This window comes from Streptopelia decaocto (assembly GCF_964273445.1).
Source record: "Streptopelia decaocto genome assembly, chromosome: 21".
Classification (NCBI taxonomy): domain Eukaryota; kingdom Metazoa; phylum Chordata; class Aves; order Columbiformes; family Columbidae; genus Streptopelia; species Streptopelia decaocto.
In genome coordinates, this window is record NC_138676.1 from 3121217 (window position 1) to 3136563 (window position 15347).

General features: G+C 47.8%; 1 long non-coding RNA gene across 1 annotated transcript; it reads right to left on the reverse strand.

The window, feature by feature from the left end:
- Positions 1 to 2545: 2545 nt before the first annotated feature.
- Positions 2546 to 4547, reverse strand: LOC309448557. The gene is made up of 3 exons (XR_014185818.1): positions 4289 to 4547; positions 3581 to 3744; positions 2546 to 2677 (listed from the first exon to the last, which is right to left on the reverse strand). It is a non-coding gene; the product is annotated as an uncharacterized lncRNA (long non-coding RNA).
- Between the last annotated feature and the right edge of the window lie 10800 nt (positions 4548 to 15347).

The following is a 15347-nucleotide window of genomic DNA, read 5'->3' on the forward strand; positions in this document are numbered from 1 at the left end:
CATGCAGCGCTGGCCATCTGGGCTGAGCAAGAGCACAGGAGATGCTTTTCCAAACACAAGTGCAAATCCTCTGCAAGAAAAAGCAAAAGAGCAGCGTGTTCAGACAGGTTTTGTGTCCCCGAACACAGCATCACCCACACAGCGAGGTGGGTGTAACTGGGATCCCATTCCCTGCAAGGGCTGCGCTCACTTCTCCCCTAACAACCTCTCGGCGAAGCTGTGATGAAGTTAAAGATTATTGAGAACCAAGAGCCCAACCAGGATCCACACAGCACCTGGTGAGAGAGAAGCACCCCAGAACTGTCCCACTAAAACTCCACTTTGCCCAAGGCTAATCAGTACAGCAAGACTCATCAGAAACCTCAGGCCCTACAGAAACCAGCCCTCCATAAGGTTTAAAAATAAATGCAATAAATGTATTTTAAAAAGCCCCAGGTCTCCCAGCTCCAACCCCACTAGAGGTCTCTCTCAGCCAAGGTACCAGGGCTCCTGAAGCATCACCGAGAAGGTCCAGGGAAGTGGAGAAGGTCCAGGTCTGCAAGCCAGAGCCAAGAGGAGAAAGGAAGAACGAGTGGGCAGGGAAGGGAAACAAGTGTAGGATGGAGAACCACAGCTCCCAGCAGCTGGACTCGCCTGCAAGGTGCCTAAATGAGGGACTTTGGGGGGAAAAAAACAGCTCTGAATCAGCCTGGAAAGTCCCAGCCCTCAGGTTAAGGGTCCAAGTCTAAGAGTTTGATGGCCAGCAGCCCAGTTGATAATTTTTTTCCCCCCCGTAGTTCCCAAACTGTTCCCCCTCTCCCAACCTCAGCACTCAGAGGTGTCAGAGGAAACAGTTTTCCCCTTGTTTCACATGAAAATAAACCAAATATCATGCTCCAAATTCTGTGTTTCATTTTGATCCGGTGCATTCTGATACCATGGGATTTAGGCAAAATAAACCCAGTCCTAGTTGGTTCTCAGAGCTGGTAGGGATGAAACGCTGCTGAACTGGGACGGGACACAGTGACAGACACAGAGAAGTGGCAGCACAAGGGGCTGGAAGGGGTGGAGCAGAGTCAGACTTGTCCCCAGGCACACAAAATACAAGACGGTTCGATATTTGCATCCGATCGCACCAGTTGTCTTAGAAACTGTGAGAAAAAAAGCGATGGGGGAACCCAAAGCAATCGCGGAGGGGAACCTCTCAACCAGGGGAGCCAAGGCAAACAGCGGGGTCAGGAGGATTTCACGCTGCCAGGGGCTGTGGGGATGGATCCGAGGGGACAAGGGGGTGGAAATGCTGCATCCCCTGCAAGTGACCCCAGGGCAGCGCATCGCAAATGGGAACAGATGACTTGGAGGATGAAAAGCACCAGGAAAGCAAGCCAGGGCTCCGGGAGGGGCGACGGCTGATGAATCAAGGGAAAACATCCCACACGGTTGCTCGGAAAACCTCCTCGCACGACACGGCCGGGGCAGCCCAGCTGCCCCCATGGACACCTGCGGATCTGGGATCTGCTGCCGCGTCCTGGACCATCCCGCTCCACAACCACAAGCTCTGAAAAAAGTTCTTAGATAAAAAAGCAGCCAACGTCCCTCACAAATCAGAAGACTCGGGTTCTTGCCTCATTGCTCCAAACCATTTTAGGGCTTGCAAAAGCAAGAAAGCAGCAAGTTATCTTCGGCCTTCAAATAGCCACTTGTGTTATTGCTTTGCAGTCACGTCTGTGCCAGCAGGGAGCATCGCTTCACGTGCCACTGTCTGTCTGCTGATTTGTTTCCCACACGTATTCTCCATGGGGAGATGATCAGGGGAAAAATATATATAAATTAAATCCTGCACAGCAGCCAAGATTCTAAGTGGACTGTCTCTGTAACATCCTTCAACAACAATGAGCTCAGCACACTGGGCAGACTTTCTACCTCACTTACTCAGACTCTTATCAGGGCTTAAGGCTCAGCCTAAGTGCTGGATGTCTCAGCTGTGCGTGGTCTGCCCAGGTTGGAGAGCAAAGGATTTGATGGAAAAAACAGCAGGAAAGCTGCAGGGGAGCAGGTTCTCAGCAGCTGCCAACCAAAGCACCTGCAGTGAACCAGAGCTTGCGCCTAATCCAACGCTTCCCTCCCAGGGCTCCCAGCGGGGGACGAGAACAGCAGCAGCTTTTATAATTCAGGGGCATCCTGTCACCCAGAGGGAACACGAGATGCTTCGGCTAAGCTGGGCCTTACTGTCACCTCATTTATGTCCAGCTGTCAGATGGTTCAGCTACTCTCAGATAGTGGCTCTGGTTTCCTCTAAAGAGTCTCTTGCTACCCACCGATGACCCTCAGATGAAGAAGATACATTACAAACTTGTTTTTAAGCAGATGAAACTGGATGGAGCCCTGTGACCCTCACACAATCCAGCAGGGAGGTTCTTTCACACAAAGAACACGTCTATTTTTTCCCCTTAGCAAGAACACCCCAAGGCAGCGTTGCCCCTTAGAGCAGCAGCATCCCGGTCTCGAGTTCCTTGGCACAGGTAACATCTTGCCCACCTGCTGCACTTACAGTAAGAGGATGACAAGGGTCTGGAGGAACACGCGGAGCTTCCCGAGGAGATCAGCATGGACGGTTGTCCTGGAGACGCAGTAAGCACCGAGCTGCCAGATGACCAGGGCCAGGAGGGTGATCTCAGCCCCGCGTTATCAGACGTTCCTGGAGGAAAGATTGAGTCCGTGTGGGGATGGGGTGAATCAGGCCACGCGGAAGGTGGTTCTTATGTCACTATTAGTCATGTTCTTTGGCGTTGCTGTCCCAGCATGGCCACAGTGCTCAGCAGAACTGAGCTAACTCAGCTAATGGGACCGGTGAGTGGCACAGGACAACAAGGTGAGCACAGGCCCACCAACCACCCTCTATTTCCCATAAAACAGATTCCCAACTCAACAAAAAACTAAGCTTCCCATTGCCTGAAATACTACACTACCACAGACCCATTGACCACTACCAGCTTTCCACCCTGCACTAAATATCTCTGCAATTATCAGATGGACCATTGCTTCTAGTTTTCTCCCTTGCACAGCCTCATTTTAAACCTTGTTTGACAGTGTACCCAAAGCCTGATCCTGCTCATCTTTCACGGAAAGCAGCTTTATCCCATCATAACCGATCTATTTAGCAGGCGATGTTTTAAGAGTTACTTCAGCATTACAGTCAAGCTATTGGTTACGCAGCGTTGGCAGTGCAGACAGGGTGAGGAAAGAAAGCGATCCATGGGAAAATCCTCAGCTTGTTCAGAAAAAAAATGTAAAAATAAAGCTTCTTAACTAAGTGCTAGGCACAAGAAAAGCCTAAAGTAAAAACAGCAGTGGCCACATGTTTGTTTTGCCATTTAGTTTAAGTTTTCAGGGGTGAAAACACCAGTATGCCTATATTCTCTAGATGAAAACCTCCAAAACCTCTTATAAGGAACCGCAGTTCTTGGTACTCATGCTACCTACACCAAAGCTTGGCAGTGTTCAAGATGAATGTCACCATAACATTCTCCTTTCTATTCAGGACATGCAAAGTGACCCAGAAGGAGTTAACCAGTACTCAAATAATTGGATGAGTATTAACCTGCTGTAGCTTTGTGCTGCCCACTCTTCCAGTCCGAGGATGGAATCGAGGAGGGGAACGGAGCAGGTGGAGGGTTAGGAAAACATCTCTCATGGTGAGCAATCTGCCAGGATCCCAAGGGAAACGGTGAAAACCCTGCGGCTTGAGTCACTGAAAACTGGACCCTGTACAGGAAAATCCAGTGAGGGAACAAACCTGCCCCCAGAGTGGGGAAAAAAATGGAGAAGTTGGATGATCTCAGATCTTTCCCATCTCTGGTTTTTGTGATTCCAGAGATGTGCAGAGGTGATCGTTAACACAGAGCAGAAGAGGTAAGGCAGATGATTAACGGTTACTCAAACAACAGTATTTGGGCCCTGGACTGCTCAGACCAGGCTCAGCTTGAGAAGAGCAGTAGCTCATAGTGAGAGGAGAAACATCAGCGTCCACAGGAAAACCCACAGCCAGGACAACACAAGTTTACAGCAGCCACCTTAGTGAATTTTAATCTTAGCTGGTTAAATCTGAAGCTCAAATGTTTGAGACAGAAGTTATCTGACAAAGAATTTGGTGAAAGCACAATGTTTACGTGTTTTCAGACAAATTCTTCCAGTTACTGAGTCCGAGGCTACAGAGCAACTAATAATCAAGGGAAGAAGCCCAGTAACACTGAATAGGACACAGCTGGTTTTGTTTTTTAGGAGCCACGTGCTTCAGAAACAGACTTACCTGCCATGAGCTGGATCAAGGAAGGAAACACCAGGAAAAGCCCATTCCTTGATTAATATCAACTTCTTGTGCTTGCTTTCAGAGATGACGGCTGCTGATACCTGGAATGGAAGATGCCGGACCAGACAGATCATTAGTTTCCAACAAATCCCAGCAAGGACAAGATAACACACAGTTCACCCATCAGAGACCTGTGCTGTCTCCGCCAATACTATCGCAGATACAAGCTGGTTTAGACACCAAATTAAGACACCTTTAAAAGCAATGTCATGGGGATCCACCTCACGTTTGTTCTGTTACAAGATGTTTTATAGGGGCCGCATGTTCCACAGAACTGCAGCCATGGTCACAGGCTGGCGCAGAGGCAGGGAAGGAGCAGAGAGGTCCTGTGTTTCATGTCAGATGTATTCCTGCAGGCAAGCTGCTATTCAAAGAACAAGAGAAATTAAGGGCTGGATGGAGGCACCAATTGGGGAGAGAACAGCTAAAAAGTGCTAAAAAGGAAACGACCAGCCTGCGGATACCAAAACACTCATTCTCTGGACAGTGGAATTATTCTGGACAACACAAAGGACTGTGGATATTTCCTAGAAGTCATGGGACGAGAGGAACAGGAAAATTTCAGCTGCCTACCCGGGACCGCTCCCAGGAGGGACGTTCAGCTGAATCTCTTCTTCCAGGGAAGGGACAGAATGTTCTCCCTGCAACCAGCTTATCACCCCACAACAGCACATGGGAATATAGGAACAGCCGCACCATGGCCAAGAGCACGGAGGAGATTAACTCATCCCCTCCTCTGCGCGCTTGTTCCTATAGATTGAGCCACTCGGAATATTTATTCCTCTGTTTCCTTCTCCAAGACAGGACAATACTTCAGAACCACCTCTGTGGTGAGAAAAGACACGAGTTGTTACCATTACAGCAGATGACTTCATACAGACATGCAGGTTTCACCCCAGCAAGCGTGTTTCACAGAGATGATATTTCCTCACTTGGGGAATAGCTCCCGGGAGCTTCGAGCATCAGTCTCTCTCTAATTACTGCATTTCACCCAAAGCAAACACAGCTCACATAGCGAGGGCTGCCAGGGCTGCTCATCCCTCCCTCGCCCAGCACTAAGGGTTCTCGGGTAGGCAGAAGGAAAGCTGAGCACATGTCCTGGCCCAAAAGGTTGGCATCAGTGTTCCTAAGTTTGGATTTGGAGCTGGACTGCCACAAAACTCCGAGAAGCTCAGGATACGGCCTGTGTCACGTCTATACACGTGCCCAGGCCTGAGCCAACTGCAAGTCCTGTGGCTGCATTAACTCAGCATTAAGTCAGCACTAAAGGATCCCACCTCTGCACTGAGTTCACCACCGCTACAGGGTGCCACTTCAGAGCTGGTTCACATCCAAATACCTCCAAATGCAGACAAAATGAACACGCACCTACCTGCAAAATACTGTGCAGAGGTGCCCAGAAGGAAACTGGCCGGTTCAAAGTAAAGTCAGGCTCTCCAGGGACACCATCTCTGTCTCCCAAAGGCTGGTTCTTCAATATCCTGGAGCAGGCTGCCAAGAGCTCAACAAACCACTAGCAGCAAGTTACCTAAATTCACAGGAGACACAAGAAAAACTCAGGTTTGCTAAGGCTCTGTGTCTGACCCAGAACACCATTGGAATGACTAAAGTGCCTGACACCATAGTTCGTATCCCACAAAACACTGAAAGACACCTCTAACTGATTCACTGCCTCTTTCTCAAAAATGTCGAGAGAGGTTCAGGATGTTTCCCAAACCTTCCCACCAGACCTCATCTCTGCTCACAGGCATGGGTGGTGCTGAGCATTGCTGCTGCTGGGAAGAATTGTTCAAACACACTTTGAACAGGATCCACAGAGAAAAGGTTTGTGTTTCCTGAATGGAAATGAAACCCCTTTATATAGGGCTGGATTGGAGATTCAATGGCCAAACTGTTCCCTTCAGACCTTATTTTCTTTGGACCTCCAGGATACCCCACACGAGACATCTGGCACAGAGCTTACAGGACACAGTTTGCTTTGGCACCAGCCAGGGTTTGGAGCTCTCGGTGTTTAAATAGGATTTTATGAATTGAACAGTCTCGCTCTCTTCTGTAATGCCTCAAATTAAGGTTTCCACATGTGCCTTTAATAGAGATTCACTAAGACACTTATTGCATGTTAAATAAACATCGCTCAGTGAAATAGAACACCCTCACTGAGGATTAACAAACATACAACTCACTCAGGCTGCTGCAGCTGTTAAACCTCAAATACAACTTCAATGTCATAATCAGTCACTTTATTAAGATAATAATTGCCCTATTAATACTAATTAAACGACTAATGTCTTCACACTCCTGCAACACTGTCCACTGATAACCCCTAAAGGTTGGTTAGCAGGAGAGCCAGGAGTCCCTCACTGTCTGCTACACCAAACAAGCTTCCAGACAGAAGTTAGAGAAGTGTGATCTGTTTTTTTTGAAAAATAAAAGGGGATGTGCACAGAAAAAACACCCACTACACAAAAAAACCCCACCAGCATCTTCCTGAAAAATTATGGCCCCCACCAGGACCTTGTTTGGAGGGTTGGGGCAGCCCACCAGTCTGCTCTGAGGTACTCAAGCCACCCGGGAGGTAGAACAGAAATGGAGGAGGATGACGTGCAGCCTTCGCCTCCCAAGCTGAGCTCTTCCTCCCGCAGTAGTCAGGCCCAGACTCCATTGCCCGGCTTGTCCAGGCTGACCTTCCATCATGAGATGGACCAGATGTTCCTGAACCAAGGGGCTGAGCAGCATCCTCAGTCTCTGAGGCCAAAGATGTCGTAACACTTGGCTGCCCACGCAGAGAGATTCCCCTGCCCCTCATTCCCAGATTTTTGGTAATGATTATTACTTGAAAAAGTTTAAAGAAAGCAAAAGTAAATTCCTTGCAACCTCGTCATTTTAATGGGAAGAATATCTTCCCTAAATGGTAAACGTAGTTGAGCTCATCTCAAAACAGGCAGGGAGGAGCAAGTCATCACTCGCCATGTGATAGTAACCTTTATTGTAGCTCAGGGATTCGACTATTAGCACAGACAAGCTCCCATTTATTAGGCTATAAAATAACACATTGCTGAGCCCTATAATGGCCTGCAGATATTGATTAATTGTTAAACTACCTCCGCAATGTACTATGTCAAAAGGCAAATGACCTCACGGTTCCTTTGGGACTCTTCACCTTCCTCCTGCTCCAAGAATCTCTCCAGCACGGCTTGCTGCAGTCCCTGCCATCCCCTCGCTGCGTGGGACTCAAACGAGCCCTTTTTCAGACTTCATTCTGTAAAGCAAACCCAGCTTCAAAAAAACTCCAAACAGGCTCCTTGTTAATCTGTTCACCTCTCACTCAGGCTTCTTCTGCTGACATTTAAAAAAAAAAAAAAAAAGAAGAAAAAATGGGGAAAAGTCAGTTTCAAGCCAAAGGCCCACAAAGAATCACCCCCATGGTTCATTTTTAAACTAGACAGGCTGTGGTTTGAACACGTGAGGTTCAGAAAGGACCCCCTTGCTTTCTAAACTCCTCCTCAGAGAGGAGCCTAGGTGCGGCTGGATCCAGACTTAGCCTCAGACTTGGTCTACAGGATTATATATGTGCAACCCGTCCTTTATGTGACTTAGCAAAGGTTTTAGCAACCTCAAGAGGTGTCCCTACTCAAGGCTGACAGAATCCTTGCCACAACACATCCTTGGTAAATAACTAATAATATGCTAAACTTCATTATGTGTCTCCCCAAACCCACTTTAAACACACCGATTCAGTAAAGAGATAAGGGCACCAAAGGCTCTTGAGATACCCAAGTGCATGTGCGTGTTAAACACCAGTTTACCAAAATGTGCACATTTGAAATTCAAGGTGCCATCTCAACAAGAAACACCGAATCCTGCTCCAAACCCAAGGCTCCAGGGAAGACATTTGGCAAGCCCAGGAAGGGGAGGCCGGTAACCATGACAACTGCTCATTTCTCAGTATCAGACAACAAAAATCACTCCTGAAGACACAGGCCCCGCGACCACCGCTTCCATTTCCCTATCCTGGGAGGGCTCTCCATGAGTTGTGCCACACACAGGACTAAAATGCAGTAAAAGAGGCTCCCCTTTAATGGAAAAAAGCCCAATAACCTTACCTTCTCTCAGCACACACAGGGGAAGCTGCCAAATTTCATCCTTCTGGGTCACAATCTTCCCCATTTCAAAACCAATAAGGACAGATGCCAGGCAGTCACTTCCGAGCATTTGGCTTCAAAAGGCTGAGAAAAAAAAACAAATGGGAAAGTCAGAGGAAAATTAACAACATGGATGCTAAGAGACAGACAAAAAATGGAAATCCACCATTTTGTAGCATAGCTTCATTCATCTAGAACAGCAGAAACAATTCTGAAACATGCGACTTAATTCTCATTGTTATTCGCCGTACATATCAGGTGAGCAGCTTTCATCTCCACTGAGCAGTCACATCACTGATTTTTATGATCTGTGCACGGTGCATAAAATTAGGAATAAAATTAAAACTGTTCAGACCTCAACACCAACGCAATTGTGGTGCAGGCAAAAGGCCCCGAACCAAGTGGCATCCTCCCCCTCCCAGGCATCTTAAACAGCTCACACAGAAGTAATTTCCAACCAAAAAGATTCTATGATTTGAAGTTCTACCTCTTGCCTTTTGCTGCCTTTATGTCAGCTGCATCTTCCCAGCACTCAGGGCACCTTTTGATCCTGTTGTCCTCCCAGTGTGTCCAGCTGGATACAAAGCAGAAAGCTGCTCCAGAGAAAGCTTCAGTTCTTCAAGTTCTTCAAATAGCTACTCACTTTCCACCTTGGTTCTCCTGGATCTGATACAGAGGAATTTCAGCCAACCTGAAAAACAAAACAACATAGAATCCTGTTGGAGCTCCTCTCCTTCAAGCTTCCCCTTCCCCAGGAAGCACCCCAGAAGCTCACCAAGCAGAGGGCAAGGCCAGACAGCTCTCCCCCCCAACACCCAGCATGGTGTTTGTGTTGAGCCTAATTGGCAGATTTGAGCCAGCTGCACCTGGCCCATCACAGACACACCACCGCAACACCCACTGGCCAAGCAGCATCCCCATGTGCTGGCTCCCTGCTGACCAGCTAACCTGTCAAACTGGGAGTCATGCAGACAGTGCTTAGCGCCTGGTTTTGTGGGTGTCACACCACTTCTGATGCCAGGATTAAATGTCTGCTCTGGGGGGACCTTTGGGTGGCCGTGGACAAGGACATGCACCCTTCCTGTGTTAATTCAAAAGCTGGTGCGGGGCAGGTTCTCAGCCCTGGATAAGCTCCTGCCTTCCCATAAAACTGTCTCAGAGGGCAGCGGTCACTTATTCAGATAGGACAAGCCTAGATTTTCTGAGTTAAGGGTTCATCATCCTCAAGCACCTGCTTTCCTGGCCTGTGTTCATCACGAGGCGCTGCGTGCAATGCACAAAGCCCCAAGAGAAACTCCGTGCCATAAAGAGAGCCAGGACTGTTTCAGATGTCAGCGTCTACAGCTGCTGTGTTGATTTTTTGAGGGAACAAATGTGCTTAGTGAAGCAGAGAGGTTAACATAACCCTGTCACTGCTCAGCGCTACAAAAAGCATTAAGGTTCAAGGAGTGAGTACAGGGATCAGTGGTGAGCACACAAAAACCTTATTTGGAAATGTGCTGATTTAAACACACAAAAGAGGAGGAATGGAAACGAAATGCGCAGAATTTCAAAACTGACATCAAATGAGCTCTGCAGAATGAGCATTTAATTAAATCATATTACAGACTCCTTTACCAGAAAATAAAAATGGCCTGAGGCTTAAAGCTGAAAGTTGTTCCTCTCACAAGGAGACGAAGAGGCTGGGGGATTGAATTTTGAGTTTAATTTTGACAGGTATCACCTTTAGGGGCTTTATATCTGGAGAGCAGATGCACACGTGTTGGGAAATGGGGAGGGAATAGGAAGAAAATATGGCAGGGCCAGGAACAGTGAAAGGTAATCAGGGTCTATAACTCCACGCTGTATTTCAAGCCTGTGGCTGCAAGTTTATTTCCAAAATACTTCTTAGCCAGCTTTGCCAGGTGCTTCGCAACAGGGAAGAAGGTGCTATGTGAACACAGGGTGTTAATATTGCCTGGGAAACCTTCGGTTGTTGAAATAAAAATAAATGCAGAAAATAAAATTTTAAAGGATCCCACAAACAAAAAAAAATCAGGAAAAAACTGGGCTGGACTAACTAAGGAAATGAATTCCCCTAATTACCACAAGATGCTCCCCAAGTCTGACGGTATCTCTTGGAGCAGATGTGTTCAAATAATATTTCCTCAGCTTCCAGCCTGCGTGGGCAGATTCCAGCACCAACCACTAATGCTAAAAAGTACCTAATGAGCACCAACGTTAAGAAACTGCCTTGGCTTTTGGTGTCTGCATTCTTCCCATCCTCCAGGCCAAGCTGCAAACATTTTCTTGGTGTTATTCACATCAGAAAGTGCTTTATTAAAAAAAAAATTAAAAAAAACATTAAACCACTAAAATCTGGATCCATGAAAGCAATTGCTAGAAAGGAAGGACTGGAGTCCTTGAAGTTCTTTACACAGCGTAAGTGCAAAGGGGCAGGTCTGAGGTTTTTCTCGCAGTGACAGCAAACTGCCTGCTGTGCTCAGAAGCCCCTGCAGACCTTATTTAGGGATGAAGAATTATACACACTCACACATGCACCCCAAGCGGGTTTCGCTCACTAATCTCCCTCCCGACGAGCTGTCTTTGGAACGCTGCGCAGCGATGGAGGTTCTCAGAGGGATATCTTTGCAGATCAACAGGCAGGTTTGCTCCCCTTGCTGCCTGGGAAGGGACTGTCCGAAGAAATCAGAGATCTTGTTCAGATCAAATATTCTGAATTCTGCCATCTGTTGCCTCCTGTCTACCACTAGTATTACATAGCGGCTCTACAAATGTCTAAGTGGAGATGATTATAACAACTTGTAAAGGATGACTTCTCTTTTCCACTTTCTTCTCCCCTCTCCCCATTCTGATGTTCAGAACAAGCTCGCTCTCCTTCTCTTCTCAGTAATCCGCATTCACGCTCAGAAAGCAACTGCTTTAACTAGACAATGATTGCTTTAAGCAGAAAAAAATGCACTGGAACGAGGGGACTCTGGGAAACTTTGCCTTTAGCCTGTGGGAGCCACCTGACTTCTTATCAGCACGATGCTGTGTGCAGCTCCACGAGGACAGAGATAGGATTGCTTCTTGGAAGAGCTGGAAATGAAGAAATGCTCCTTGAAACCTGGCCAGTTAATCCTTCAAAGGGTGCGGGACAGGTCCCTACAGCCCTACGCCGACAGCAGGTACCTCCCCTGCTTGTTCCGGGCTCTAGTTTCGGAATCCAAAATCTCGTCCTCCTCAGGGCCCCCCTCTCTACCCCCGCTCTCCATCCTCATTTCTGAACGAGCTCCAAGGTTGATTTCCTGCGTGTTTGAATAGGACCAGCTTGACACAGCCTGTCTTGGGATGAAATCACCAACTTGGCTTGCCTTCTGTCTGAAAAACAAATCCTTCTGCAGGGCTTTCATCTAGAAAAAGGACAAGGATTCTGAAACACAGGCAGGCCTCTGCCAAGTTCCTGTGAACTGCTGCCTGAGTACAGCTTATGTTTGCTGTGTATTCAGCTTGGCTTTAATAAAGATTACCTAGCTGAGATTTTATGCTACAAATAAGCAACGAACCTCCTCCTGTTTGCTCCCGTAGTAGATCAAAATAAGGAAGTGCAAACACAGGTAAGTGAGATCCAGAGGGCTGGCAGGGAGGAGCTGTTTTCAAGGAGGGATGGGAAACCACGCGTGGGGAAATCTTGCACGCCGCTGTGGTTCCTGTGCTGGGTTTGGGACTGGGTTGCTTCTACAACAGCCTTCCAATTTGACAAGTAATTGCTGGGCTGTTCTAGCTAGGGATGGTAGGTAAATTTGCGTCCTAAATGAGTGAGATGCCAAAATTTTAATGTACCTATTGCACTTGGTTTGCCAGTAAAGCTTGAAAAAGTAGCCCAAGGCCCATCTCTGCCCTTCCCCAACCTCTCTAATTTTCTTTCCCAGAACAGAAAACACAGTTTCTGTGCTCACACTGCAGTGGAGATGGGTCGTACTGTCCCCTCTCCCCAGCAAAGTGCTGGAGCAGAGGTTCTGTACCTGCTCTGCAGGAGCTTGCGCTGGTTTTTACAAACACTTCTCATCAGAGAGCTGGGGTCCGAAAGCCACCATATGGTTATCATTGGTACCGGAGAAGCGTGTGGCCAGGACATGTGTAACTCACATTTTCCTCTGGACCACACTCAGCCTGCACTTGTTTATTGTGGGGGATGGACTGGAAAAATCATTGACTCACCATCAGGAGCAAACATTTAAAATCTTGAATTCAAAATGTCTCTTTTTCTTTTTTTTTTTTTTTTTTTAACAAAGCTTTTCTGTTGGTGCTGAGGAAGAGGAACAAGTATTGAGTGGGGAAGTTTTTGATCTGCACACTGTGGCTCTAGCCAATGTCATGTTTGTACCCCCGCCTTGCTTTGCTCCGTACCTGGTTGAACCGTACAGAAGAACAAAGAGCCGCACTGCCTCTATTCCTCAAGCCATGTGTGGTTTAGGTATTGCCACACTTAGAAATGTCTCCATCAGAAATGAAACTCAGATGGGACCCCTGTATCTCAAACTACACACCCATCAGCTAGAATATGATGTCGCAGACAGACCACAACTGCAGTCTGCAAATGGCACGTGGTGCTAAAGTGCAGCGTACTGTGAGAAAAGGGGATTAAAGGTGCAATTTGGTGCATTTCAGGTACCATACACAGCTCTGTTAAATGTTTATCGGCAACTTTGCACATGTCATTTTGCAGCTTTGTGTCTCGGGTTATGTATATTAATGGGTCAAAGTCTGCAATGCATGTGTCTTGTATGCTCTTGTATGATCTACAGCAAAAGAAGAAAATCAGCCTGTAGAAAAATCAAAGGCATAAAATGGCTGTGGGCAAAATGACCTCAAAATTGGGCAATGCTACCCGCTGCCCTGTTCCACAGCTGAACCCAACAGCTGCACTTGTGTCTGGTTCAGTGAGGCTGGCTCAAACGCATTTGTCTACTCACAAAGCTCCTGCAGATATAAGGAGGCTCTGCTGGGTCTAAGATCTGAGCCAAGCTTAAGCCTGGATTCTGTTGCATCCAGCTCCATTTGCCACAACGGATTCTGCCAAGCTCGCCTGAGCACGGGAAAGGCTTCCAGTTCTAATTCTCAGCTCTGCTCTCCTGCCTCTTTCTGTTCTTCCTCTCTCGTTCTGCTGCCGGAAAACACATGAACAATGGAGATTAGCCAGAGCTCAAAGGCCTTTCAAGTGTTTTCCAAAAAGCACAAAACCTCTGCCTCTATTCCTTGCTGGCGTCACACGAAACCAATTCTCCCCCCACCCCACACACTCTCCCGGACGTCTGAGAACAGTGAGTGCCTCACATAACTGAAGGGGGGTTCCTGTCCTCAAATCTAACAAGCAACGAGATGACTGAACATCTGGAAGGAACAGTTGCTTCTCATATCCCCGGACAGCACATTCCAGTGTGTACTTTGTGCCACCCAGGGCTGCCTGCCCACGATGAAAGGGAATATGGGCTCCTTGGCGCCCATCAGCCATGAGTCAGAGAGCTGTTGGTTCACCCATATGTAGATGCGCAGTTGGTGTTTCACTGCAAAGAGACTGAACAGCACAGTTCACCTGGTGATCTCAAAACACACAGCAAAGATAGGCAGGTATTCACAGCACACATGGGTAGGATAGATCCAGGAATAACTGGGTGCAAGCTGCTGGCTGAAGATGGTGCAAAATTGGCAGGTTAGGCCCAGCTGCCCCGTGGTCTCGTTCTTTAGCAAATCTCTCTCAGCTCACAGCAGGGTGCGGAGGAGAACTGACTTGCTGGTTCAGCCTGTGGCGTCTGCAATCAGAAAGAGTGCTGCACATTTGAACATCAATAACAGCAACCGAACCCACAACCACTGACTGCAAAAGAGCCAAAACCACTACTGGAGCAGGAGCTTCCCGTCTCGTGTTGCAGATCAAGAACAAAATACACCTGTCCTTGAGCTGCGACATCTGAGCACCCTGCTCAGGTATCACATTTTCTCTGCCTAGCGCCCAAGAAAGTGGGAGCCGCTCACTTTATTTTCCAGAGAGCGAGTGGTAACACAGACCCACTGAGGCTGCCAAGCCAAGGTTTTACGGGAAGGACACTCTGAAGGTTGATCCTGCACTATTTTCACTGCCCAGCCCTTTGTGGTCTCACCTTTGGAGACAATGAGTGAGATCATACCTGCTGGGTGAGAACAGGGTGCTGAGAAGTCCCACCCAGCAGCACCAGAAAAGGGAGATGAGGACGTTGCAAGTCCCATAGCTTTAGTCTGCGCTCAGCTAAGCCAAGTCCCAGAACTCCAGCCTTGTGGAAGTTTATAGTTTAAATCCACAAGGTATTAATCTAGTTCAGTCACTTCCAATGTGGTCACTAAGCTGCCAAGTAGCAGCGTTGGGAGTTACACTGAAATAATCCCAGCCCGAGCTTCTTGTGGCATCATAAATTGCCTGTGTCGTCAGTCAGCAGAAACCTGAGATGAAATTCTTTCCTTCGTAGTTAATTATTTCCAAGCCTTTGCAGCCTTGGTAGAACTGATGAAAGGTGCCGAACTGACAGCCCTGGAGAAACAGGCTTTCCATTTGTCCGCAGAGGTGGGCAGAAGTGAGCCAGCAGCGAGAACTTCAACCTGGTCTGCAAACATTGTGCTTGAGCTGGACTATTCTTCTTTCCTACGAGTCCACACTAAGCCGCTCTGCTTGCATGCCCCTGTAGAACCGCAGCCTCGGAATAACGCAACTTATCTGCAGGGCCAAACCCAATGTGGATTTTAGCCCGTACGTCTGACAGCTCTCCTAGGGTGAAGCAGCCTCCTCCAGACCCGTTGCTGACGTTTATCATGGCCAGGTGCAAATCATCTTGTGCTGGCCC